Source organism: Schistocerca gregaria, chromosome 7, assembly GCF_023897955.1.
Source record: "Schistocerca gregaria isolate iqSchGreg1 chromosome 7, iqSchGreg1.2, whole genome shotgun sequence".
NCBI lineage: Eukaryota > Metazoa > Arthropoda > Insecta > Orthoptera > Acrididae > Schistocerca > Schistocerca gregaria.
Window position 1 is genome coordinate 141,356,054 of NC_064926.1, and position 27,119 is coordinate 141,383,172.

The 27,119-nt window shown below is 42.7% G+C and overlaps 2 protein-coding genes across 3 annotated transcripts in view; one reads left to right on the forward strand and one right to left on the reverse strand.

The window, feature by feature from the left end:
* The window catches only part of LOC126282191 (synapsin), a 783,143-nt gene that overhangs the window by 419,859 nt on the left and 336,165 nt on the right, over nucleotides 1-27,119 (reverse strand). The window lies entirely within an intron of this gene.
* LOC126282193 (tissue inhibitor of metalloproteinase) overlaps nucleotides 1-27,119 on the forward strand; it is a 319,649-nt gene that overhangs the window by 232,699 nt on the left and 59,831 nt on the right. The window contains exon 1 of one of the 2 annotated variants that reach the window (XM_049981722.1): nucleotides 305-544. The exons of the other annotated variant lie outside the window; for it this stretch is intronic. The gene's annotated coding sequence lies outside the window, so the exon portion shown is untranslated. Of the gene's footprint in view, nucleotides 1-304; nucleotides 545-27,119 lie in introns of those variants that run through there. 2 annotated transcript variants of the gene reach the window in all.

A 27,119-nucleotide genomic window follows, 5' to 3' on the forward strand; every position in this document is an offset into this window, starting at 1 on the left:
TGCGTTCGCGTGTCTGCATCCGTAGTCGTGTCAGTAGATTGTCCAAATTTGTTTGCTCACATTTCAATATTTCTGGTGATGAAGAGTCCTCGCTCCGCAGCGTGCTATTCCCTCTGTCCCTCTTACATACCACACACACACACACACACACACACACACACACACACACACACAAACAATTGGGCTGTCAGCACGCGTGAAGGTGAAGACGAGACTCAGCAAGACGAGACGTCGAGTGCAGATCACGTAGCGGCCGTACTGCGCATCTGAAGCGTCCCATTCTCTCTCTCTCTCTCTCTCTCTCTCTCTCTCTCTCTCTCTCTCTCTCTCTCTCAGCCCGCTCCCCTCCCCTTCCATTCAGCTGTGCTGAGCCATTTCCCGACGCCAGTCACAGCGAGGACGCTCTGTGGTCTCCATAGTGCTAGCTGTTGGTTAAGATCCTACCGCTGTCTGCTCTGCACCGCCAGCGGACGTTTGTAGCACTTGCACTTCATCGTGGAGTCCTTACCGCCGCGGACGTGGGGAACTGCACAGAAGACGAACGGTAATCGACGATAAGTCTGCTCTTACAGTACTGTGACCACGCACTACAGCTGATTGCTTGCTTTGCTCCCAATGCACGCGCTGAGCGTAACTTGTTCCTCGTCAGTTGTGCTGTACTTGTAACGAGCACGCAGCTAGAAAACACGCCGGGCAGAGAAATGTTGTTGCATAGTAGCTAACGTTCGTCTCTGAATGTGGTGAAATAATTTCCGATCTTCCAGGCAGAGCTCGAACTGTCTTACAGCGTCCAGAACTTTCGTCTATTTACGGATGGCAACTTTAACGTTATACAGTTTTGTGCTATTCTGCCTGTTTCGTGTTATTCTGGCTCCAGTAACTACACCTCTTCGGAAGGGCATTATCAACAATACTTAGAACTTCAGCCTTAAGTACCGACGAAACGCAAGGAAGCGATACGCATTCTTGATGGTGGCTACTCAGCCTAGCCTTAAAAATTGCCGGCAGCGGTGGTCTCGCGGTTCTAAGCGCGCAGTCCGGAACGGTGCGCCTGCTACGGTCGCAGGTTCGAATCCTGCCTCGGGCATGGATGTGTGTGATGTCCTTAGGTTAGTTAGGTTTAAGTAGTTCTGAGTTCTAGGGGACTAATGACCACAGCAGTTGAGTCCCATAGTGCTCAGAGCCATTTGAACCTTAAAAATTTTTCCTCAAAAACTAATCATGTCAGAGAAAAAGTAAAGTCTGCGAAGACAATGACACGCGTATCGTACAGTGTCATATTTGCAGATGTCTGTGGTAACATGTATGGGATGTTAATACCAGAATGCTCATCCATTTGATACGCAATACTTCATATTATACACCACAAACTAACCTTACATTTTGTTCCTTCTGCCGCAGAATTTCAAAACATGCACTACCTTGCCTTTTTTGGGTTCTGTGCAGCGATCCGTAAATACGGAACCCTTATACGATTACCTGTTGTCCGTCTGCCTATCTCTCCGTCTGTAGAGACCCGTTTTTCACGGAACGGGTAGAGGCATCGACTTGAAATTTATGTCAAACACTAGGGTTGTAGTCCCTTGCCGGTATAATTCAAATGGTTCAAATGGCTCTAAGCACTATGGGATTTAACATCTGAGGTCATCAGTCCCCTAGAACTTAGAACTACTTAAACCTAACTAACCTAGGGACATCATACACATCCATGCCCGAGGCAGGAGTCGAACCTGCGACCGAAGCGGTCGCGCGGTTCCGGACTGAAGCGCCTAGAACCGCTCGGTGTAAAAAATTATAGGATCCAAGTCATGCAATCAAAAGATACGGACATATTTTCATACTCGAAAACTCCTCATGAAAACCTATAAATGATTGTCTATATACATGATAAAGTATGTAGGGAATCCTCGGAGCGAGATTCCTATTGACACTTGCTCGGGTTTTTATTAGAAGTGCTATACGCATACGAGATCTGCCATATTTTTGAATGAGACCTGGTCTAGGAACTGTTCGCACTGGTGTGTAAGTGCGTGACTTGGGCTGTGTCATGGCGTTGTGACAAATTTCGTTTATATAAATTGTTCATTGGCAATTGACGAGCAGATTACTCAGACTTGTTTTTGCGTCACACCAGAAGGCAAGAGCTCTTGCGCCGTCTCACAGAAAGCGATTCGCAAATAATTTTTTTGAGTCGTGGAAGGGTGATCACTGACTTATGTCGACTCTTTAACAGATCCTGCTGTAAATGCGGTTACCGTGAATTGAACATTTTCGGTACGTGTACAATTTTGCATCTTGTGTAGTCTCTTGTTTTGTCCGCCTCCGAATACAAGCTTTTAAGCAGCGCGCATGCAGACGTCTCTCGTAAACTGAAAGTCCCCTGCCGCTAAGTTGATCGAGCAAGTTTAAACGTACTGTACAACAGTGTGAGAAAACATTTTAAGGTCGAAGCAGAATATAAATATTTAGACCGCACTCCAGTAAAAAAAAAAAAGTGTGTGAAATCTTACGGCACTGAACTGCTAAGGTCATCAGTACCTAAGCTTACACACTACTTAACCTAAATTATCCTAAGAACAAACACACAGACTCATGCCCGAGGGAGGATTCGAACCTCCGCCGGGACCTGCCGCACAGTCCATGACTGCAGCGCCTAGACCGCTCGGCCAATCCCGCGCGGCGTGCTCCAGTCTCTGTGTAGGATATTTTCATGTAAACCACCACAAATCTGCTTCAATCTTTATTATCCTTTAACTACTTTCTACGTTGTATACCATCATCTGGTAGACTTTGAGTTTACTTTGAGGTGCTCGGTTTTCTAAGTGGTAAGGCCAATCCGCTACCATTTAATATGAGAGTATCACGTACACCCAATGTCCTCAATTATATATAGGGTATATTCGAATCCCTGACTTCCATTGCAGTTTTTATTCTTGACAGCTGGCTAGGGTACGACGGTTATTCTTCGATGTCTTTACATATGCCCTATCACCCTGCTCGTTTTTCTTGTCAATGTGTTCCACAAGTTCCTCACCTCATGATTTTACGGAGAACCTCCTCATTCCTTTTCAACATTGTTCTGTAGCACCACACCTCAAACGCTTCGTCTGTCTTCTTTTCAGGATATTCCATAATGCTTGATTCACTACCATACAATGCTGTGCTCCAAACGTACATTCTGAGAAATTTCTTCCACAAATTAAGGCCAACGTTTGATAATAGCAGACGTCTCTCGGCCACGAATGTCGTATTTGCGTGTGGCAGTCTAATTTTTGTGTCGTAATTGGTTCGCCCGTCACGTGTTATTTTGCTTCGAAGGTAGCAGAATTCCTTCATCTTGTCTACTTCGTGGTCCCCAATTTTGATGTTGTTTATCGCTAATCTCATTTTCGCTACTCATTATTCTCGTTTTTCTTCGGTTTATTCTCAGTCCATATTCTGTACTCTTTAGATTGTACATTCCATTCAGCACGACCCGTAATAGTTTTTCACACTCACCGAGGATAATAAATGTCATAAGTGTATCTAATCATCAATATTATTTCGCCTTGAATTTTTATTCCAATCTTGAACTTTTCTTTCATTTCTATTACTGATCCTTCCACTTATACATTGAACAGTAGGGGGAGAAAAATGCATTCCTGCATTACAGTTTTTTTTTAATCCGAGTTCTTCGTTCTTCGTCTTCTGTTCTTATTGCTCCCTCTTGGTTCTTGTTCATAAGATAGAGTAGCCGTCTTTGGCTATAGCGTACACTTATTTTCCTGAGAATTTCGATATTGCAACGTTTTATATTATCGAACTTTTACCTACGTTGATAAATCCGTCTTGATTTTTATAAAATATTGGTTTCATTCACAAACGTAACTCCAGAACTGCGTCAATGGTGCCTTTACTTTTCTAAATCCAAACCAATCATTTTGTAACAGACCCCCAAATTTTGTTTTTGCTTGTTCCTTATGCTATTGCTGCCAGTAACTTGCATACAGCCACAGCTTGTATTTATATTACACATTTATAATTCGTGAAATTGTCGATCGTCGGGTATTTTGCTACAACAACGTTTATCACACCTGTCTTTTCTGTATGAAATAACATATACGTGATAAAAATGAAGACGTCACAAGGCACCATATAATGGACGGAAGGTTGAGAGGCGTGCAATGACAGCTGTCAATTCCTGTCCCTAGAAAGTGCCAGCTAAACTAGAAATTTCAAAGAAAAAACACACTGATATTGAAAGAAATTGTTTTAATTACTTTTTCTTAGGAAAACAGTGCTTTTCAGCTGTTATCGTGGGAACGTAACATCTATTGAGAGAGCTGTCCGTAGGTGTAATGTCCTTCCATGAAAGAATCGTGGAGTATTGTTATCGTGCCGAAGTTGCGACTAAAGCTGTTATCGTGGCAACGTAACGTCTATCGAGAGAGCTGTCCGTAGGTGTAATGTCCTTCCATGAAAGAATCGTGGAGTATTGTTATCGTGCCGAAGTTGCGACTACCCACTGGAGTCAACGACATGTTTTACGTTTCACGTTGTGATTCTATAGAGTTAAAAGTTATGTAGCAAGAATAAAATCTCGTAATAGTGATTTCAGATACGTCAAGTTGCTCGGAACCCCCTGCAAGTTAGACTACGTCATCGGGTGCTAAGTGAGTCATGCCGAAAGAAAAGCGGAGCAACTCGTAGACGGCAATTCGGGTATCCTCCAGTCAACACGCGCTAATGGTGTTTTTATTGCGACAACGAGCCATAGGGTCAGAGGGCACGTGTCTTGCCCCTCCCCCTCACCACCTCCGTTCGCGATGGCACATGCGCGGTGGCTGCCATTAGCTACGTGAAGACTGCGCGTCCGCACCTACCAGAACACAGACAGGCGGTGAGACACATTTGTATTCATGACAGACTCGTGCATTCATCAACACTGATGGTATAGTCGAGGAATCACCAAGGTCATCTGGAGAGAGGTACACTTATAACCGATTAGACACACCTCACTAATACCACGTGGCACCCTGTTTGGTCATGGTAGAGGCGGTGACGTGGCGTAACATTAACTCCACAAGATGCTGTGGAATTTCATAAACATCTGATCCATGATCTTAGTCTTGCATCTGTTTTCCCTATGATTAGTTTTAGTACCCGTTCTACCGGGTGGTTATAATTAAAGGGCAGCTATCCACAGGGGTCCAGTGTGGGCTGTAATTATCGTATTATGGATAAATTTGGTATATCTTCTAATGCGTTAATGCTGAACCGATTTACGCTCGGAAGGAAAAAAAAAAACGTTTGTTCCATTTTGAACATCAGGCGCAAACATGGCGCTGTGAATGCAAGAAAGATGTATAGAAATGATTCCATATATAGCCTCGCGGGATTAGCCGAGCAGTCTCGGGCGCTGCAGTCATGGACTGTGTGGCTGGTCCCGGCGGAGGTTGGAGTCCTCCCTCGGGCATGGGATGCGTGTTTGTCCTTAGGATAATTTAGGTCAAGTAGTGTGTAAGCTTAGGGACTGATGACCGTAGCAGTTAAGTCCAGTAAGATTTCACACACATTTGAACATTCCATATATAATGTCTTAGGAACGGGACATAGTCTGTAAACGTCAGACAAATGAAAAAGTATAATGTTGATTTTATTACACAGTTCGTTCAATATGAGGACCGGAGACGTCGACGAGATGTTCCACCATGTGATCAACAGCCCGCAGCAGTTCCGGTGGAATCTGAACAACTTTTTATCAAATCAGGTAGAAATGGAACGTGTCGGCTGATAAACGTTTTCTTTTAGGTATCCCCAGATCATGGATTCAGATAAGGTGACGTTGCAGGCCATGCATCTGGAAAATCTCTGGAGATAACACGCTTATGGAAGGTTGCAATGAGCAGATCTTTCAGTGGCCGAGTGACATGAGATGTTCCCCATCTTCCATGAAAACAGTGGTTTCCTTAGAGTTGCGCTCTTCCTAAACAGGAATCGCATGGTGCAGAAGGTCTCGATAACGTGCAGTCGTCACACTGCACCTGACGGACCTTCTAGGTGTATTCTTTTCGAAGAAGAGCAGATCGAGGATAAACAGCTTTTGAATCCGTTCCGCGCAGTCACATACGGCGAGTGCAGTCACTCTTCGTGCAAAACACGCCGTTTAGCAATACCACAAATTCGGTAGTTTTGTGTATTCAGTGCACCCTGTAGTGTAAAATGTACGTCGTTACTCCACAGAATATTGCCCGCCCACGTGTCATCAACTATGATCCGTGTCAAAAACCGAAGAGCAAATTCAGAATGTTGCTGCGGACCATGAGGTTTCAGTTGCTGCTGCAGCATATGGATCTACACAGGTGACAGTGTAAAATAGGCCGCAATACCTTCTATACTGTTGACCCTGGGATGGACAATACTCGTGGTACTGCTTGAGCAATAGCACTGCCCGGGGCACGTGCTGGATGATCAATCACAGTAACAGCAACCTCATCAATAACTTCCACCGGCATGGGACGCCTTTCTCTTGCAGGCTCACACCAAGTTCACCACCGAGCGAGGTGGTGCAACAGTTGATACACTGGACTCCCATTCCGGTCGTCCTGATTTAGGTTTTCCTTGATTTCCCTAGATCGCTTCAGGCAAACGCCGAGATGGTTCCTTTGAAAGGGCGCGGCCGACTTCCTTCCCCATCCTTCCCAAATCCTATGGGGCTGATGACCTCGCTGTTTGGTCCCCTCCCCTAAACCAACCAAGCTGGCCTGTGATTCCGAATTTCATTATCATCTTCTTTAAACCATTTAATGGCATTCGGCATCTCATGAGACCTTTCAGTCGGCGATACTCTCTCGTCGCAGCACTGTAACTGTTGTGGTTCACATAATACAGTTTCACTAACTGTACACGGTATCTCTTATTAATAGCCAAAATGTTCTCGCACTCATACAAATACAGTACAGCGCCAGATTTGCACCTGGTGCCCAGAACTAGAACTAATTTGTTAACCAGCGTAAGTCGGTACCACATTCACTCATTAGCACAACTACCAACTTTCGCTGCCATACGATAATTATAGCCTACAGTCGACAGCTGTGAGTAGCCGCACTTTAAACACCCGGTACTCTTAGATCAGCGCAGAATGGATTGCACTGCTTTCAGTGAATGTTCTGGAGTCATGCAATCTACGTTTACGTCTACATCTCTACTACTAATACTGTGTAGTGCATGCCAGTAGGTATTTCGCACTGTACCCTTTAGTATGCTACTTCCCGTCCCGTTCATGTATGTAGCGTGGGGAGAGTGATTACTTGAATACTTACACTGAAGAGCCAAAGAAACTGGTATACCTGCCTAATAACGTGTAGGGCCCCCGCGAGCTCGCACAAGTGACGCAACACGACGTGGCAAGGTCTTGACTAATGTCTCAAGTAGTGCTGGAGGAAACTGACACCACGAATGCTCCAGGGCTGACCAGAAATCTGTAAGAGTACGAGGTGGTGGAGACCTCTTCTGAACAGCACGTTGCAAGGGATTCCAGATATGCTCAGTAATGTTCATGTCTGAGAACTTTCGTGGCCAGCGGAAGTGTTAAAACTTAGAAGAGTGTTCCTGGAACCACTCTGCAGCCATTCTGAACGTGCGGGGTGTCGCATTGTCCCGCTGGTATTGCCCAAATTCGTCGGAATGCACAATGGACGTGAATGGATGCAGGTGATCAGACAGGATGCTTACGTACGTGTCACCTGTCAGAGTCTTATCTAGATGCATCAGGGATCCTATATAACTGCGAATGCCCCACATCATTACAGAGCCTCCACCAGCTGGAACTGTCCCCTTCTGACATATGGGGCCCATGGATTCATGAGGTTGTCTGCATACCAGTACACGTCCATCTGCTCGACACAATTTGTAAAGAGTCGTCAGACCAGGCAACATCTTTACAGTCGTCAACAGTCCAACGTCTGTGTTGACGGGCCAAGGTGAGGCGTAAAGCTTTGTGTCGTTTAGTCACCAAGGGTCGGCTCCAAAAGACTATATCGATGATGTTTCGTTGAATGGTTCGCACGCTGGCCCTTGTTGATGGCCGAGCTTGAAATTTGCAGAAATCTCTCAAAGGGTTCCACTTCCGTCACGTTGGATTATTCTCTTCAATCGTCGTTAGTTCCATTCTTGCAGGATTTTTCTCCGGCCGCAGCGAGGTCGGAGATTCGATGTCTCACCGGTTTCCTGATATTCATGGTACACTCGTGAAATTGTCGTACGGGAAAGTCCCCACTTCATCGCTACCTCGGATGTACTGTGTCCCATCACTCGGGGGCTGACTAACAGCACGTTCAAATTCACTTAAATCTTGATAACCTGCCATTGTAGCAGCATTAGGAGGTCTAACAACTGCGCCAGACGCTTGTTGTCTTACATAGATGTTGTCGACCGCAGCGCCGTATTCTGCCTGTTTACATTTCTCTGTATTTAAATACGCATGTCTATATCAGTTTATTTGGCGTTTCAGTGTATGTGAAAGTTGTAATTTAGGTTTTCTTGAATTTCTCATCTCTACGGAACTGATGCATAGGAGGGTTGCAGTATATACCTAGAGTCTCGACTTAAAAGTCAATTCTTGAAACTCTGTAAGTAGGGATGGTTTGCATATATGTGAAGCTGTGTGCTAACTCAATTTTTTTCAGTGCCTCTGTGGATGAAGGGATGAAAGACACCGACAACTACTAAAATATGACACCTATCATGCGCCACAAGAATAATCGTTGATTTATGGTCTCATACTATGTTTCAAACATTTTAGATGACATTTGAACGAGCACATATTGTGTGCCTATTTGTCGATTGGGTCGAAGAAACCGTGCAGACTTTTTATTTTGGTTCTAAAATCAAACAAATATATGTGCAATATCTGGTGGAAGCCTGGTACAAAGTAATTAAGGTGATGTACTCTCATTCGGGATGTGTGAGGGTCCAGTCCTGTTTAGCATTCAGAGTTTCGTAATTTCCTTAAATCTCTTAGGGCGGATGTAGGAATAGTTCTTCTCGAAACTATACAGCCGGTAGTATTCCTGATCGGAACTTCCGCTCCATCTCTTATTACCTTCTCGTCAATTTGACGTCGGACATTAATCTTTCTAATTGACTATCATGTTATTAGTCACGGTAGTCCCTGCGGAAATCGCTGCCTACGTCAAGCCCACGGTTACGGAAAGGCTATCACACTAGAGGGCGAGAAAGCAGCTACCAGTCGCTAATTTGCGTTCATTTGTCACGCCCGTTATTACGACTTCCCGCCACCACGCATGCTGCTTGCCACAGAGGAAAAGCAATTGTTGGGAAGAATGTCACAAGATTTAGTTTCTCGGGTGATAGTAGGCACCGTCAGCATACCAACGGTAATTGCAGAAGAGGCGCGCAGGAAACTTTTCTGGACGTCACAGTTACCATTTTACGTGATGCTTCTAAAATTTTCGTCCGATTGTAAGTTCTCCACTATGTGTTTCTGTATGAAATGTAGCGAAAATTTACGTCGCACATTATAAAACGCCTGCGTATACCACAACTACGTACCCACAAACTGTTATCCAATTTAAACTTGTATGCTGAGCTTTGAGTAAAGAGAACCTAATTTGAATTGAACTGAAACTTGTCTCAATACAACTTGTCCGTTAACTACTCTTCCATGCCCGCTGAGGTCTCTGAAAGAATTAGGATGCCATAGAAAGATGGTATGCTCAGTAAAATCGCCCCCCCCCCCCCCGCCACACACACACGCGCACACACATTTAAAGAAACGGTCATGTTTGAAGATTTACCATAAATGCAATCAGAAATCTCGTTAAGGATAGGACGTCAAAGGGGCCGACTTGGAGCAGGGGTGGCACCACAGGACATTTTAATTTCCACTGTCTATACTTTTACAAATAAATTCATAAAACTTTGTCAGCATGACCAGGAAGGATTCAGGATTCATACTCATAGTAGTGGAAGCTGAAAAACGAAACGAAATACATTTTTTTACATGTGAAATTTCATCATCTTTTCACTTACTACTGGCTGTATTTGTTCCTACAGGGACACTTTTCTTCATAAGAGAGATTCTTCGATGAATTTTGCACATGTCTTGTCACTTTTGGGCCCTAATCAGCAGCTGAAGATCGATCAAAGCTGGACTGCTGGAATTGCTTCAGTCTGGTCCGAAATGTTCTGCTGCAATTCTTGAAGACTACGAGGGTTCTTGCGATACATCTTAGTCTTGAGGGCTCCCCACACGAAGTAATCGAACCCTGACAGATCAGGTGACCTTTATGACCAGCTATGGCCGCGACTAGACTGACCTACACTAATAACTCTGTCAGGCATGAAGATTGTGTAACTGTGCTCCAAGGTTCGACTAGCTGTATGGGCAGCTGATCCATCCTGTTTGAAGTAACTGTGGGTATTTACCTTCTCCGGTAATGCTGCCACAAGTGGTTTCAAAATGCTGGCAAGGTAATGCGCCGGAGTCAGCGTATGATGAAAGAAGATAGGACCAATAATGCGGCGTGCACACACTGCACTCTGCACTCCAAACCCCAACCTTCTGATCATGCAGTGGCATTTCGTAAAGTTATGTGGATTTTTCGCTGCCCAGAAGCTGTGATTCTGTGAGGTGACATAACCACTCAAATGAAACCAGGCTTCATCAGACATAAAGAACACATCCGTATCCAAGCCATTCGTTGTTATCTCAGTGATCAACTACTCGCAAAACTGGAGGCGCTGGGAAGCATCTGCTGGTTGTATTGCATGAAAGCACACACTCGGTAAGGATGCGTTTACAGGTTCAGGTGGAATATTCGTCCGTATAATCGACGTGATATGCCGGTCTCTTCCGACAGGTATCGGGATGATTCGGTAGGGTTCTGAAGCATCTTCTGGTGAACTACGACCTTATTTTTTGGTGTGTGGGCACTTTTCGGAATTTTTTGTCTTGTTCAAAACAGATCTTACCTGACGCCATTTTCGAACCAAGCGTTGCGTGGCACTCTTTGCTGGCTCTTTGACACCATTAAACTTCTCAGCAAACAACCGAACGCACCGTTTCCACGACTTTGTTGTCACGTAACTTTCCACAAGGAACACCTGGTGCTCCACTGTAAGTGCCATCGTCGCCTTTGCACCCCGCCACTCGCACTGACGCAGCCTGCACTACGCTCTGGACCGACATGGATCACGTGGCGGGCATACACGTGGTGTGGTTACATGCATACGCTTACGTCCAGTCACCATCCACTCGTGCGGGCCACTTTTATTTGTCCCACCATGTACAAGGAAATGGGACACACTATTCCTCAAGTACAGTGATTGATAATTTCGTTAGACTGGGCGCACGATGTGGACGCAGTGGGAAATATGAACAAAGTAGAACATTATCTGCGGCATAGAAAGGGTTGCTTTCGTGGAAAGCAAGGGCCAAAAACCATTATTCTTCTCAACTTATTGTTGATTTACAGTTGCCGGTAACTGTCAGACATGTTCGACAAATTTTGTCAAATGCCAAATATCTTGATTTCAAGAAACGACTGCAGAAACCCACATTTACGTCATAAAAAATAAAGGAGTTAGACTGAAAAACGTGTTTCATGGAATTCAGTGGAAGATGCTCCTCGTCCAGGTCAGGCACAATGAGTTGTGACTCCACAGAACGTTGCAGCAGTTGAAGCCAAAGTGAAGGACAACCGCCGAGTGACACTGAATGACATTGAAGCATGTTTACAGATCAGTCATGGGTCACCACACCGCATTGTACATGATGTGCTCCAGTTTCACAAAGTGTCTGCAAGATGGGTGCCACGGCAGCTGACTCGTGAAATGAGAGAACGACGTGTTGATGTTTATGAAGAACTTTTTAGACGCTTTGAACGAGAAGGTGATGGCGTCCTGGCAAGAATCGTTGCTGGGGTCGAATATGGGTTCACTTCCATCAACCGCAAACGAAGAGAGCGAGCAAGGAATGGCGCCATTCCTGATCTCCAAAATCAAAGAAGTTTCGAACAGGACCATCAGCAGGGAAGGTTATGTTGACGCTCTTATGGGACGAAAAAGGCGTCATTTTGGAGCATTACACGCCTAGAGGGACCACTGTCATCAGTGTATCATACACAGATCGCCTACAAAATCATCTGCGGCCTGCAATCGAATCAGAGTGACATGGATTGCTGTCAGCAGATGTCCTTTTGCAACATGACAATGCAAGGCCCCATAATGCCCGTACAACAGTTGCAACAATCACAGACCTGCATTTTGAGTGTCTTCTTCATCTAACATACTCACCAGACCTTGCCCCATGTGATTTCAATATGTTTGGACCACACAAAGACGCAATGGGAGGAAAGAAGTTCTGTTCTGATGAAGAGGTACGCCACGCGGCGCATAAGTGGGTACGCGGACTACCAAAAGAATTTTTTTCTGAAGGAATTTATGCACTTTGTAAGTGCTGGAGGACTTGAATTGAGCGTGGGGGAGATTATGTTGAAAAGTGATTCAGCTTTGTACCACTTCTGCACAATAAATATCATTTTAAAAAATATTTAAGGTTTTCATTTGACTCACCCTTGCACTTTATTACTCGAGTCGTGAAAGAAACTTTGTAATTCCATAATGATTGGTTATGTCTTATAAGTATCTACTACGTTTATAGTAAATTCGATACACGTATGCTTCAGACATTGTACTGTTACTTTCGTGGAGCCCTGCCTTTATATTGATTTCCTCTACTGTATTGGCTGATTCTTGTAGGAATGTGGACTCTTGAAATTTTAACAGTAAAGCGTACCGTGATGTGGAATGCCTCTCTTGTAGCGTATGCTACTAGAATCGGCATAGCACCTCCATGACGCTTTCGCTCGTATTAAATGAGTCTGGAAAGAAAAGCGCTGCGTTTCCTTGTCGTTTCTCTATTTCGTCTATCAGTCCTGGCGTATCAATGTTTAGTGTGGCGTTCGCTGTGTTATTCAATGGTTTGGTATGTAGCTAATTTTTAAATGAAAATGATAATCTTACATTATTACAGTGAGTAATTACTAAATAATTTTTCTCCCGGCTAAAGATTTGGTCAAGTTGCTAAAGAACTCCAAGTTAACCTCGTGTTAAAGTGTTGTCTCTAAGTTGTGTAAGTGTCATTAAATCACAGTTCATACAACAGATTCTATACAACTATTGATTATGATGGAAACAGTTATCTTCAGGAAAATGATCATTAAAACCACCGAATGTCAGCCGCGCACAACACTGACGTATGTTACCTGAAACAATATTCTTCGCAACTCGTGCGTAATTAATTTCGGCTCCATACATCAGCTAGAAAAGTTTGTCATAAGGATCGTGCTATGAGCACTGTTTTTAAAGAACCAATCTGATCTTCAGTAAAATGAGTTAGGAACCACCGGTGCACATTTATTTTTACACATTTTTTTTTTACCTTCGCCATTTGTGTCTGCAGAGTTGCGTAATTTGATTTGGCTGCGGATAGAATTGTTACGATGGCGGCAGACAATTGTTAGAGACTTTCTATTGTTAGAGCAAATAGGATAAGTATTTGAAATGCTTATTAAACTTTACTTTCGTATTGTGCACTATTTAGACTTCATCAAGCAAACATTTGATTTTTTTTTTTTTCAAAGGAAAACAGAGATGAAAAACACTCGATACAAATCGCTATCATCAATGGCTGCGCCCCTTGCAGCGAAAAGAAATAATTAACACAGATAATGCTTACTGAGAGAGGAATTAAAGTTGCAAATAATTATTCACTCATATTTAGAATAATAATGAACTCCTTTGTCAAGTAGTAATTAACAAATAATTACAATTTCTTAACAGACCTCAGTTTGATATGCGTCTTAGTCCTGGACCTAGAAAAGCCAACCAACGAAAGGTAAAAACAAAGGAAGCAAACGCAGATCATAAAAGGAATTTACAATTATCATTGTCTTTGTATGATACACATCGATATGTCCAATTACATCATAAAATATTATATAAATAATTAACATTTATTTCACTGTTTTTCGTGTGTCGGATAGATAATGTTTATAACTGTTAAAGGCACAGTTTCCTCTCGTCGCACTGTAGCTACAATTTATCTCGTGGATGTTACACGCGTCTCTATTTCCTCTATTAGTCCTGGCGTATCAATGATTACAGTAGGATCTCATGTAGGAGTCGCAGTGACGTGCCACTAACTTTATGACGTCATTCAGGTAACCTGTCAGTTGTCGCAGGCTACTACTGGACAACTCACAGGTATTTTGTTTGTTAAACGTTGTTTGCTGCCGTATCATGAACTTCTGGAACCGTGCACGAGCCTGGCGCCGAGGCTGTAGTCGTGTGCGCCCGGCGCTGTAGTAAGGAGCTAGCGGACATTGACCCACTTAGGAGCAGGCGTTATCGCCTCCGCCTCTGCTTGCGCAACGGCCCCGCCGCCTAGCGTAACAGCTGTCCCAACACTGACCTCAGCCGCGGCGAACCAACGCGCCCCGTGCCGGTGTCGCGTGCACAAATCCTCTTTTGGTACGTACCAGGGCGCTAGCTGTTACCGGCGATCGAAAGTTTCTCGTTCGCTGCAATAAACAGAGACACTTTCTGCACATCTGGTAGTTGGCCCACATGCGAGCTTCAGAGTTTTATGACGGCAGCAAAGGCGTTGCAGCAGGGCAGAGAACACTGGGAGAAATCGCCGTTAATTCAAGTTGCTCCAGAAAGTATGTCGCGGCTTCCGCCAAGCACAGATGTAAATGATATACAAATACAGCTGCACAAAGGATTAAAAAGTATTCAGCTTCAGTAGTAAGCTTCGGTACACATGTTACATATTTGTCCCATGATTGTGAGGGTTTCTCTGCCTCGTGATGACTGGGTTTTGTGTGATGTCCTTAGGTTAGTTAGGTTTAAGTAGTTCTAAGTTCTAGGGGAATGATGACCACAGATGTTAAGTCCCATAGTGCTCAGAGCCATTTGAACCATTTGATTGTGAGGGAAGTAAAGAACTATCGCTATGTGAGGAGTTTTTTGTTGTGGACAGATGTGTGACACGCCAGTGGTAGCCGAAATTGAACAATAAGTGAACTGGGACTTAATGAAATAGAATATGTACTAGCAAAATTTTTTGTTTATGTGTAAATTACACCTATTTCGAAAGTTTAATTTACAGGGTGGTCCATTGATCGTGACCGGGCCAGATATCTCACGAAATAAGCATCAAACGAAAAAGTTACAAAGAACGAAACTCGTCTACCTCGAAGGGGGAAACCAGATGGCGCTATGGTTGGCCCGCTAGATGGCGCTGCCATAGGTCAAACGGATATCAACTGTTTTTTTTTTTAATGGGAACCTCCATGCTTTTATTACATATTTGGGTAGTACTTAAAGAAATACGAATGTTGGAGTTGGACCACTTCTTTCACTTTGTGATAGATGGCGCTGTAATCGTCACAAACGTATAAGTACGTGGTATCATGTAACATTCCGCCAGTGCGGGCGGTATTTGCTTCGTGATACATTACCCGTGTTAAAATGGACCGTTTACCAATTGCGGAAAAGGTCGATATCGTGTTGATGTAAGGCTATTGTGATCAAGATGCCCAACGGGCGTGTGCTACATATGCTGCTCTGCACCCTGGACGACATCATCCAAGTGTCAGGACCGTTCTCCGGATAGTTACGTTATTTAAGGAAACAGGAAGGGTTCAGCCACATGTTCAACATCAACCACGCCCTGCAACAAATGATGATGCCCAAGTAGGTGTTTTAGCTGCTGTCTCTGCTACTCCGCACATCAGTAACAGACAAATTGCGCGAGAATCGGGAATCTCAAAAACGTAGGTGTTGAGAATGCTACATCAACAATGATTGCACCCGTACCATATTTCTATGCACAAGTAATTGCATGGCGACGACTTTGAACGTCATGTGCAGTTCTGCCACTGAGCACAAGAGAAATTACGGGACGTGGACAGATTTTTTGCACGCGTTCTATTTAGCGACGAAGCGTCATTCACCAAGAGCGGGTAACGTAAACCGGCATAATATGCACTATTGGGCAACGGAAAATCCACGATGACTGCGAGAAGTGGAACATCAGCGACCTTGGCGGGTTAATGTATGGCACGGAATTATGGGAGGAAGGATAATTGGCCCCCATTTTATCGATGGGAAACTAAATAGTGCAATGTATGCTGATTTCCTACGTAATGTTCTACCGATGTTACTACAAGATGTTTCACTGCATGGAAGAATGGCGATGTACTTTCAACATGATGGATGTCCGGCACATAGCCCACGTGCGGTTGAAGCGGTACTGAATAGCATATTTCATTACAGGTGGATTGGTTGTCAAAGCAACATACCATGGCCGCACGTTCACCGGATCTGACGTCCCCGGATTTCTTTCGGTGGGGAAAGTTGAAGGATATTTGCTATCGTGATCCACCGACAACGCCTGACAACTTGCGTGAGCGCATTGTCAATGCCTGTGCGAACATTACGGAAGGCGAACTACTCGCTGCTGATAGGAATATCGTTACACGTATTGCCAAATGCATTGAGGTTGACGGACAACAGTTTTAGCATTTATTTCATTAATGTGATATTTACAGGTAATCACGCTGTAACAGCATGCGTTCTCAGAAATGATAAGTTCACAAAGGTACATGTATCACATTGGAACTACCGAAATAAAATGTTCAAACGTACCTACGTCCTGATTTTAATTTAAAAAAACCTACCTGTTACCAACTGTTCGTCTAGAATTGTGAGCCATATGTTTGTGACTATTACAGCACCATCTATCACAAAGCGGAAAAAATGATCCAACTAAAAAAATTCATGTTTCTTTACGTACTACACGAATATGCAATTAAAAATGGGGGTTCCTATTTTGAAAAACGCAATTCATATTCGTTTGACCTATGGCAGCGGCATCTAGCGAGCCAACCATAGCGCCATCTGGTTTCCCCCATCAAGCTAGACAAGTTTCGTTCTTTGTAGTTTTTTCGATTGACGCTTATTTTGTAAGATATTTGGCCCGGTCACGATCAATGGACCACCCTGTATAAAGAAGGAAGATGCAAGAGAGTTATGACAGCAAGAATTGCAAAAGCAAGACTGGTGTTCTTCTTTTCTGCACTTGGAGGTTTAGGAACCTGCGCCTGTTCTGACTTCAGTTTTCACTGCCACCACGTTTTGGTTCTTCCTACGTCCTTCCTCTTTGGCTAGTAAAGCATGGTCTGACGTGGTATTAGCTCTACAGTATTCGTTATAGGTGACGTTCCCATAATGTTTTATTTTCTTCAGCCTTTTCATTATTTATATGGTATTCCCTGGTAACATCTTACACTTTCCTGTGAAATTTCATATCTGGTTTTATCACGTTTTTTAAAAATAAGTGACTCACTTTCATACAGCAATAAGCATTTAGAGATGGTTTTACAAAATATTAATTTTGTATCCTTCCCTTCTTTGTTTTGGGATGTTTTGTTTGTCATTTCGCATATTAACTGATGTTTGTAAATATCACTCACTCCATCCCCGTCCATATCGTAGCTTATATCACATTCTAAACAAGTAAAGCTCCGGCTCTAGGCGATACAGTCTGGAACTACGCGACCGGTACGGTCGCAGGGTCGAATCCTGCCTCGGGCATGGATGTGTGTGATGTCCTTAGGTTAGTTAGGCTTAAGTAGTTCTAAGTTCTAGGGGACTGATGACTTCAGATGTTAAGTCCCATAGTGCTCAGAGCCATTTTGCACAACCATTAAATAAGGTGGTTGACGGGCTACAACATTAAATACCTCAGTGATAGTGATTTCTTCAGTGTTATCATTGTCAACTTTTGTTATAATGAGTCCTTGTCTAGGCTTTTTATAACTTCAGTAAGATGTGTATGACGTCCAGCTTCAGTCATTATGTGCCACAGCTTCTTTCTGTTCTTACTGTCAAAAATGGTTTTTCGAATTCAATAGAAACTATGTGTGTCTCTAAACTGACATCCCGTCGTTTCTCTGGAATTATTTTTATGGTAACTCTATTACCACTACATGAACGGCGTTTCCGTAATTCACTTTGTTCTTCTAATAAGAGAGCCTCTGTAATGGATTTTATAGAATTATTAACTGTTTCTTCAATTATTTTATAAGTTGAGTTTAGCAACTAATGCCTCTATAATTTTACAGTTATTTGTTTGAGCTATTTCAAAAAATTGATATCACTTCTGTAATTTTCTAGGAGATCGGTATTTTACACCAGCGCCAACAGTCATAATTAAACGTAGTAATGTAAAATGACTTTTAATAAAACCGAACAGGTGGTAACGTCCAAAAATAAAAACGTAGAAATCGGAGAAAGGTTCATGAAAACAGCTGTTCGGAGCACAGCTGTTGCTGAGTGGAAAACATAGGCAGTGGTGAAGAGAAAAAATGAAATAATTAGAAGTGTGATGTTGTGGAGACTGTAAAAGATAGGAAATACTGATCGAGTAACGAATGAAAAAATTCTCCAATTCTGGAATCATGTAGGGTCCAATAGAGAACATAAATCGTAGAGACGGGACGTTTGGAAACATATTACGATATGAATCACTCATGAAAAATGGTTGAAGGGCTGGGATGGAACATTGTAAGGCGTATCATCGATGATGCAGACTGCAGCATCTTGTGTATTAATATTTGTCTTTACTACCTGACGACTGATAAAATGAAATAAAAATGATTACCAATTAAATTTAAATTAAAATAATCTTTGGAAAAATCTCACTAAGATGAGATTCCAGTTGTATAATTAAATGAATAATTAAAGAATGAGCATTCATCGTCTCGATTTGTTTTATAATCAGACAGACACACAGGTATCACACCACGTTTGTACTTCGCATCATGAAATAGAGAATACATACATTTTAATATTAGTCGAATCAAGTCAATGATGTATTAAGAATGTTAATTAATGTAGCTAGCTTACAGACAAAGAGGAGCACTTATTTATTGCAATGCACATTACAATATGTGTGTATATAGGTGCCAAACGTATACCCATCTATTCTGTCTTGTTCTCAAAGAAAAAATGAACACTTTTTCCAGATAATATTCATAATTTTTATAGTGGAGTGATGAAAAAAGATGGGTGACAATGATTCAAAGCTCGTGCTTAGAGCGGCTTAGAGTATTATGATCGCTGCGGCAGAGATTATTACTAATGCAATATTCCAAAATTCTATACTAGCGATGTAACAAACATCATCATCATCATTTAAGACTGATTATTCCTTTCAGCGTTCAGTCTGGAGCATAGCCCCCTTATAAAATTCCTCCATATTCCCCTATTCAGTGCTAACATTGGTACCTTTTCTGATGTTAAACCTATTACTTCAAAATCATTCTTAACCGAATCCAGGTACCTTCTCCTTGGTCTGCCCCGACTCCTCCTACCCTCTACTGCTGAACCCATGAGTCTCTTGGGTAACCTTGCTTCTCCCATGCGTGTATCATGACCCCACCATCTAAGCCTGTTCGCCGTGACTGCTAGATCTATAGAGTTCATTCCCAGTTTTTCTTTGATTTCCTCATTGTGGACACCCTCCTGCCATTGTTCCCATCTACTAGTACCTGTAACAAACAGTTACGTTAAAATGAAGGGGATATCTGCGAACCGACGGGAATGAAGCGTAAATCTAACTCCAAGTATAACGACTGAAATAACAAAAATGTGTTCTGATGCGTGCTTAACTTAAAGATGATGATCATATACGTTAGCTGAATAGGAGTCGTGCAGTTTGACAAGGAGACACTTAAACACCATTCAAAATTCACTAAAAGAGTCTTAAACGGAGTTGTACAAGGGGTGCAAGTGTTGGTCTGTTTGTTTATTTACGATGCAGTACATATTGCAGACAAACCTAGTTTGTATCGATAGTTTCAATGGGGACGCTGTTTATGTTAAGACATGTGCTCAGAGAGAATAGGTAATTGGCTGTGAATGGTAATTTACGTTAGAGTATTGATTGGCTGAACGATTTGATGAAAGTGCTAGTATTGTAAGGTATGATGATTTTCCTGATCCGCAGCAGTAAGGTAAGGTTATGAGGTCAGACATATTGTCTTCCAGAGATATAGCCATTGTTAATCAGTTATTGATAACTGGATTATTTATATAAACTGAGTAACAGTTTCAACTTGATGGCCATAACAGAGCACGGTATTGAATTCCATAAGTTTTCGGCATGGTAGTAGGTAACTGTCGTCTGTCGTGGCAGTGGTCCAAACAAAATTACCGTTGGGCGATTTGGAAGCGCGCAGTTGGGAGAGTTAAGTGTCCTCTTAGATAAGAGTAAGTGCTGGCAGGTTATCAGAGTACCGAGTGGCACGGCCCATACATCTCACGGTTGAGGCCTATAAATCTGAATTTAGTCTAGTGGGGCCTTATGGCGTCAGACGCCGACCCGCTATGCCGAGACGAATGCCATCCCTCTGCAGAACGGAGATTAGGGAGCTTCATTTCTCTCAGTGCTACCGTGTTATGAGTACGGAACTCAGAAATCAGATTCGACTTTTATTTAAAATGCCGTGGATGAAATATGAGAAAGAAAGGCATTGTTATGGAGAGCATTCAGCTGGCAGTGGCGAAGAAATACTACCTAGGATAGTTCAGCACAGCGGGCGTCACAAGAAAGCGTGGCCTCACGGAATGAAAGACATTCAGATTGTAAGTTTCAGCCGGCGTGATGTCTTCGACTTGCGGAAATGGTGAGAGTGTTGCTAAGTAGTGGATCCTGCACATTTTCAGAAGGAACGCTGCAACAGAAGTAGAAGAAAAGGAAAAGAAGATATAGTAACATGTGTGGCATCTTTTGAAATTCATAATGTTGCGTAGTGCAACTTTTCCGACCACAGTGCATAAGACTTGGTGAGAAAATGTTGCTTTACTAAGGCGTAACACAAAACCTATAAAATAATCTGCTACTGGTTACTGACAAAAAATCTTGTTGGGAGCTTCATTCCGACTACTTAAGTTTCCAAATCTAAAGTAAAAGGCAGATACACCAATAAAAGAAACGTCATCAAACTCAAAATGAGTAAGAGTCCAGTTTGTTTGCTCTGCTTCACTAAGTGGTTAAGTTGTTAGTGATGCTGTCCGCAGTACGTGGTCGTGCTGTAGCGTTCTCGCTTCCCTCGCCCGGGTTCCCGGGTTCGATTCCGGGCGGGGTCGGGGATTTTCTCTGCCTCGTGATGACTGGGTGTTGTGTGATGCCCTTAGGTTTGTTAAGTTTAGGTAGGTCTAAGTTCTAGGGGACTGATGACCATAGATGTTAAGTCCCATAGTGGTCAGAGCCATTTGAACCATTTTGTTAGTGATGCTACATGTGTCCGCCTCTTACTTTAACTTCAAGCACTCTTTTCTTCTTTTTACCGTTACGTGATGGCGTATAAAAACAGGTTGTACACATTCTTTACAGTATACGAATGACCAGGCTCGATATAATTAGAGAGACTAGGAATTAAAGAGTCTAGCAAAGTGAAGTGGAGCAGAGGCTGTACCTGCAATTAGTGTTTCTGTCTTTCTGTAAGAGAAGCTTTAGCGCTGTGGGCACTGAACTCAGTACCTTGCGTAGATCAGAGGTTATAGATCTTCGCGCATTTGTATTAACATTGCAGTGTGCCAATATATTCCTATAGTTAAGTCTATCTATTTAATTATAATTACATAAAATGTATTTATTTGGCAACCTTCGATATTCTAAAGCCTCGTCTCCACAGCATGATATGAATATCACGTAAAAAGAATGTAGTTTGTAACTAGGATTGTGTAACAAAAACCAGGAATAGGAACAAAGCTTGTTAAATCGCATTGGACTCAAATATGCTACAGGAATTAAGGACGTTTGCTATCTCGCAAGCAAAACCTCTCAAGATCCCAAAAGCAATGATCGTGTAAAAAATGAACTGTTGGAAATATAAAATGATTTGCTGCTGAAATCTGTGGTGTCTGACTGATCCGCTGCTTCGTGACGTGGAAGTGTTATGGCATTGTTGCGTGTGTGAAACAAACAATTTCTGTGACTATTTGTGATGACCGCGAAAGAGGAAGCGTAGAGGTTACATTGTAGCTATATGCACGGAGATCTGAAGAAGATCGAGGGTCCGTATTGGCAGTGCCAGTTGCCACACGACAAACAGCTACAGTACTGCACTAAAATAGGCGTAAATATCCATTAGTAGTTAATTACGCATTTGGAGATCAATTAGTGGAGGCAGTAACAATTGTAAATTGTTTTGTACGAGCCCAGAATCCAATGACAAAAAGAGTAGTCGTATAAAAAGCAGATGCCAGGTTGAGACCTATCAGAAGAAGTATAAGGAAATTTTTTCACTTGCGTAAGAGAGAGCGAGTAAAACAGTCCATCGTCTGATCCTTAGATTTTCCTTGTCAGTCTAGGAGCTCAACAGGTAGGTTTTATAGAGGAAACAAAAGATCCAGAGAAGAGCAGTAATTTTCGTTCCTTTTGGTATAGGTGAAAGTGTTACGGATAGAGCCATGAAACTCCAGTGGCAGATGCTGCAAAAGAGAGCTTATGTTCCAAGAACATTGGAGCATTTCATTGTACATACATCTCACTAAATGACCATAACAATAAACTTACAGATATTCGAGCTCATACGGGGGGATACCGATAATTGTTCTTCCATCGCACCTTTCATGACTGGGAAAGAGAAAGCGTGTAAATATTATTGGTATTAAAAGTATAATCCGCCACACACTATAATGTGGCTTGTGGAGTATGTATGAGAGTGTTTGTCCGCCTAGTCAGTGAAAGGCAGGCACCAAAACCTTCGATGAAACAGCACAGATTGTATAGACAATGTAATGACAATTTGGTAGATGTCCATAGAGACAGAGGAGGGAAAGAGAATGGTATTCGATTAATATCGTAATACGGAAATAAATAAATACAGAGACTTCAAGGTTAACAACAGCTTGCACAGAAATTCGACTGGAGCTACAAGTGCAGCAGGAAGTAAAAAAAGAAGACAGTAGCTCAAAAAGGTGCAAGAAAGGGTTATAGCCTAGCTCCCACGTCATTCAGTGAGCAAGCAGTAAAGAGAACTGAGGAGAAACTTGGAAAATGAAACAATTTTATTACTTCTCTTCGAATCACATTAATCATGGAATGGAAACAACAGAACGTATCAGCGTGATTTCAAACACTTTGTTAGAGGAAATGTTAAAAATGTCCTCCGTTAGCGAGGATGCATGCATCCACCCTCCGTCGCATGGAATTCCTGATGCGCTGATGCAGCCCTGGAGAATGGCGTATTGTATCACAGCCGTCCACAATACGAGCACCAAGAGTCTCTACATTTGGTACCGGAGTTGCGTAGACAAGAGCTTTCAAATGCCCCCATAAATGAAAGTCAAGAGGGTTGAGGTTAGGAGAGTGTGGAGGCCATGGAATTGATCCGCCTCTACCAGTCCATCGGTCACCGAATCTGTTGTTGAGAAGCGTACAAACAGTTCGTCGGAAATGTGCAGGAACTCAATCGTGCATGAACCACATGTTGTGTCGTACTTGTAAAGGCACATGTTCTAGCAGCACAGGTAGAGTATCCCGTATGAAATCATGATAACGTACTCCATTGACCGTAGGTGGACGACGAAACTAAAATGAACTCTAACATGGAAATTAAGCGTTTCCGGACATATGTCCACATAACAATTTTTCTTTACTTGTGTTTGAGGAATGTTTCCTGAAAGTTTGGCCGTACCTTTTTGTAACACCCTGTATATAAATTAAGAGTTACATATGACAGACTAGCGTGCATCAAAGCAGAGTTTGGGCTGAAGACTATATCATCATCAACATCATCAACAACAACAACAACAACAACGAAAGTCGTAAGTACCTCCAAAATCAACAAAAGGATGCCAATAAGTAGCAGTATAATCTATAAAGGGATGGAATTATGCACTTCAATATTCATATTGACAATAATTCAATTTGTTTACTTAACAAAGAGTACTGCAGTTATCAACGAATCACTAAGAGCATTTGGAACATACCGTGTGAAGAATGAAACGCATTTATTGTGCAAAATTTCTGATGCTCAGAGAGCTTAGCATTATATACGCCTTGCTTGAAGCAAGGCGCACGGTAGCTGTGTAGCGCAGGTGCCGTGGTTTCCACGCTCCAGTGGCCAGCCAGTGGCCGCTCCAAGTGAAATCGCTGACCGACGCTGACCTCCGTACGGCTCGCCTCGCTGGCTTTCTATGTACACTCCACCCGCCTCTACGACCTACCAAAGGCAGAGCATGGAAACAGTTACAGTACAGCACAGTTTATGTTTCTTCAACTGAACACACTGCTGTACACCTATAATAGCTCTTCGTCATCTGAAATCGCCTTCCGAACAGCTGTTTTACGCAAGTGTTTTCTGAAGTTTGATGTTATAATTCCGTGTGTAGGTGAGTTCATTGTCCGTAACAAATCGTTGCTTACCATGAGAGTTTTATCTGTGGTTACTGTGAAGCTGCGTGCTGGCGGGCACAGGTATACTGGTTGAGTGTTCAAGACTTGAGAATACGTTGCGGCGGCGATGCTGTTGAAGTCATGTTGCCGGCCGTTGTGGCCGAGCAGTTCTAGGCGCTTCAGTCCGGAACTGCGCTGCTGCTATGGTCTCAGGCAAGCCTCAGGCATAGATGTGTGTGAATCCTTAGGTTAGTTAGTTTTAAGTAATTCTGAGTCTAGGGGACTGGTGACCTCAGATGATAAGTTCCATAGTGCTTAGAGCCATCTGAACCACTCTGAATTGTTCTCATTTAAACAGGAAAACCCCTTAACTAACTGGTCATGCCTCTGAAGTGGAATTTGTCGTAATTGCCAATATATCATTTACAAAATACCATGTGAAATCCCTGTGTGTGTGTGTGTGTGTGTGTGTGTGTGTGTGTGTGTGTTTCACATCACGGTTCATAGAATTATTTCACACGCTCAGTCATTCTTAACAGATCACAAATTCGACATTTTTTCCTTCATTTGCACTTCCCATTCACTTCACATACGCTCCAATAATATGAAGGTGCAATTTAATTACTGCGAAGTTTGTGTTTTAAGATTAATTTATATTTCCCCGACTCTATGAAAGATATTTCCTTGAAATTTGTATGTTAAATTCATACATCTGTATAATTGCGCAGTACAAATTTTCATTGACATTGGTTCTTTGAAACAGACAAAAAAGGAAACAGTTTGCGGAATGATTTAGCTTCCAGTTACCTGTTCGCACCCAGTAGGCTGATGACGCATTGCGTAACGTAGGAATCAGTCAACACACTCAGCTGGAACGCAATTATTTTGGGTACTTTATAGCTTTCATTCATGCTATGAAAGATGAAAGTTAGCAACTGGTAACCGACGTGGGGTCTGCCAACACGAATTCTACAGTGTCCCATAAAAACATAAAAACACAAGCTTCGTTTGGGAAGTGGAAATCTCAAACACGGCTTTAACGAAGCCTCCAAAAATATAGTGAGAAGTAGAATTTAACTTTAGAATTCATTTGGGATCAGTTTGGTTTGTAAAATATGTTTTTAGTCAGCCTTTTTCTGTCCATACTTTTAAGTGTAGAATTGTGGCCGTCTCTTGCTCATCGTTTACGTGGGTTTTCTACTTTACTATAAACGTCTTTGTTAAATTTTTCACGAGTGACGTTCTTGTACTTTGGTCGCAGGATTTTCCTGTATTTTATTGTTATTATAATTAATATTGTTATTAGTCGCAAAGCTCCCAGAGTGGAAGACACTAAGGAAAGATGGTTCATTTTGCGTTCTTCTTGTTCTTTTTATTTGCCCAGCAGTTTTTCATTGTTTTGCGAGAATGTAGCTGTTATTTCTTCACTCAATTTTTTTCCGGTTCTTCAGGCTTTTGCCCCGTTTTAACCTCCCAATTTTTTACTTTTATTCTAAAATTGTTCATTACGTCTATTCTTGCTTTGGTGATATTGGCTAATTCCAGGTATTTTTTAACATTTTTTATTTTATTATTGTTATTATTAATACATAAAGCTAAAATAGATCATAATTTTGTAAATATACTACCATTGTTACCAGGACCGCTCTCAGACAACTAGGACACGGGATGTCAACTCCTAGTCACAGTAAATGTCATAAAAGTTTCTGTGAAAGTGAAACGTCGATACATGGCAAAGAGGTTCAGCAATAGAAGAAACGTTACAGAATAAGCAATGTGTCAGAGGGTGACCGAGTAGCAGTCGAAAGGTGGAACGTGCGGTACACATGCAAGGGGAGATCACCCAATATGCGAAGTAGGCTGAGACTCAAGGTCTGGCACGAGGTAATAAGGAAACGAGGGCGGTGTCAATTCTGGTTTAAGGTCACGAGAGCTGAGAGTGAGTCGGCGTGTTCCTGTTGCCAATCCACCCGCTATGCCATCCCGACTTTGGTAATGGATTAGGCGGGAGGCCGTGCGCAGGGCCCGGTTGTCCACGCTGTTCTGCCTCGAGGGAGTGCTCTGCAGCCCAAGGCCTAAGGGATTGGCGTGGCCCACGCAATCAGGCCCCGGGGACCGGGTCCGGCGCCATCGCAGGCCGCGCCGATAGCTCCTGCGTGTCCGGCTAACCAGCCACCCGCCTAGCAGACTCCTCTCTGTTTTGCCTCCAGAGGGGGAAATATACACAGATGGGTCACTCTGCGAAGACGGCCAAGAAGACATTGAATTAGACTGGAATCCATACGATCCAGTTTCTGCCCACCCATCCTTGAATACAGACAATGGAGAAAAGAAAAACAATTGATAGCGAAATAATTTTATTGCAGTAGATTTAAACTCGGTCATCTTCAGTGCGTATAAAAAAAAGCTGATATTAGTCGAGAGACGTCTCTGATGTCTCATTTTTTTATGTTCAACCATGTAAGCAAGGGCTTCAGTTCATATTAGACAACTGTACGGTCTGCATTAACCAATATTGTTTACTACGTGACCCTTCGGAAGTAATGTCAACTGTTGTTGTATGCAATGATGTCGCGTCCCGGCACAGCCTCACTATACCAGAATGAAGTAAGTGCGAACTGCGTAGCGCAATCGGGACGTT